Source organism: Octodon degus, unplaced genomic scaffold, assembly GCF_000260255.1.
Source record: "Octodon degus isolate 3935 unplaced genomic scaffold, OctDeg1.0 scaffold00043, whole genome shotgun sequence".
Lineage (NCBI taxonomy): Eukaryota > Metazoa > Chordata > Mammalia > Rodentia > Octodontidae > Octodon > Octodon degus.
In genome coordinates, this window is record NW_004524619.1 from 2,137,517 (window position 1) to 2,138,911 (window position 1,395).

Consider the following 1,395-nt stretch of genomic DNA (forward strand, 5'->3'; position numbering starts at 1 on the left):
CTGTGTCTCACCATGTCCTCCACCATGATGGTTGGAGCCTACCAACCACAAGCTAAATGAAACTTCTCTTTTAAATAGTGGATGTAAGTCAGTTATCCTAGCCACAGGATACCTGACTGATACACCAGCTCAACGAGGACATTGCAATTTACGTTCATAAATATACAATTCTTAGCATTCTCAGACATTTTTTAGCTTAACATATACTTTAATAAAAAAGAGTTTACCTCTTGAAATCTAAAAAAGAGAGAAAGGGATATTCTAACACCTTGAATCCTTGATAAACAAAAATATCTCAGAATGCCGTGGATATTGATATTTCAGTGGGTAAAATATTACAACACATAGAAAAGGTACTGATTATCATGTGTCATAAGAAGTAATCTAAGAACAAAGTAGGAGTTCAAAGATAGACAAATATTTTGGATAAATTGAACTGGTAAGTAATTAGAAATTTAAAAAGGCTAAAACTTCCTTCACACACTAACAATGAAAAATAATAATTAGTGCCTACTAGTACCTTCGATTATACTATCTTCTCTACAATCACAACAGCCCCTCCGACAAACAAGAAAATGAAGGTCCAGAGAGATTAAGTAATCTGCCAAAAAGTCACGAACCAGTAGTTAGTAAGACCAAGATTCCAACCCCACCATGGCTGACTCCAAGTCTCATGCAGCCTAATCTATTGGACATATTTAGGAGCTGCCATGCTATCATTTTGTATGGTCCCATAGTGCAAGGCACCCTGTATCTTTCTCACTAACCTCTTAGCAGCTATGCTGATCCAATATATACGTCCAAATGAAGTGCAGATAAAGACAGACGGTAGCATTTGATGGAATCATCCCTGAGGTCATATTCTTACTAGTGTTGGGGAAAGTTGTAAGATAGATTCTTTTTATCAGACACAGACTACTTTCTGAGTCTGAAAGTTTTTTTCTGGAAAGAGATCAGTGTGTCAATACGAAGAAATATAAGGTACAGCTTCATTTCAAAATTTTCTCTACCCTTTCTTGGGCTCTCCAGCACAACCCATTTAAAGAATTTCAAATCACAATGTCTAGTCCTTGTAATATTTTGACAATAATTAACTCCACACCTTTCACAAAACTGTATGTACAGAAAGCATCGGGAGATGCTGCTAGCTAGTCAAGGTCTAGGAAGTGTGGACTGAGGAGCCGTTGGTGCCGCCTGTGGACAGAGGGGGGCAGCAGAGAGCTGCTGGAGTTGTGTTATTCGGGGGTCAAGTGGTTCTGGTCAATTTCCAAACATAGGCAGGAAGGTTCAGCGCCAGGGTCAGAAAGTCAGCTGCAAAATTAACCTGGAGGTCTCAGGCTAGAATCCACTACAGGGCCATCCATTTTCTTTGCTGTGACCTGAGATCTTTATAAA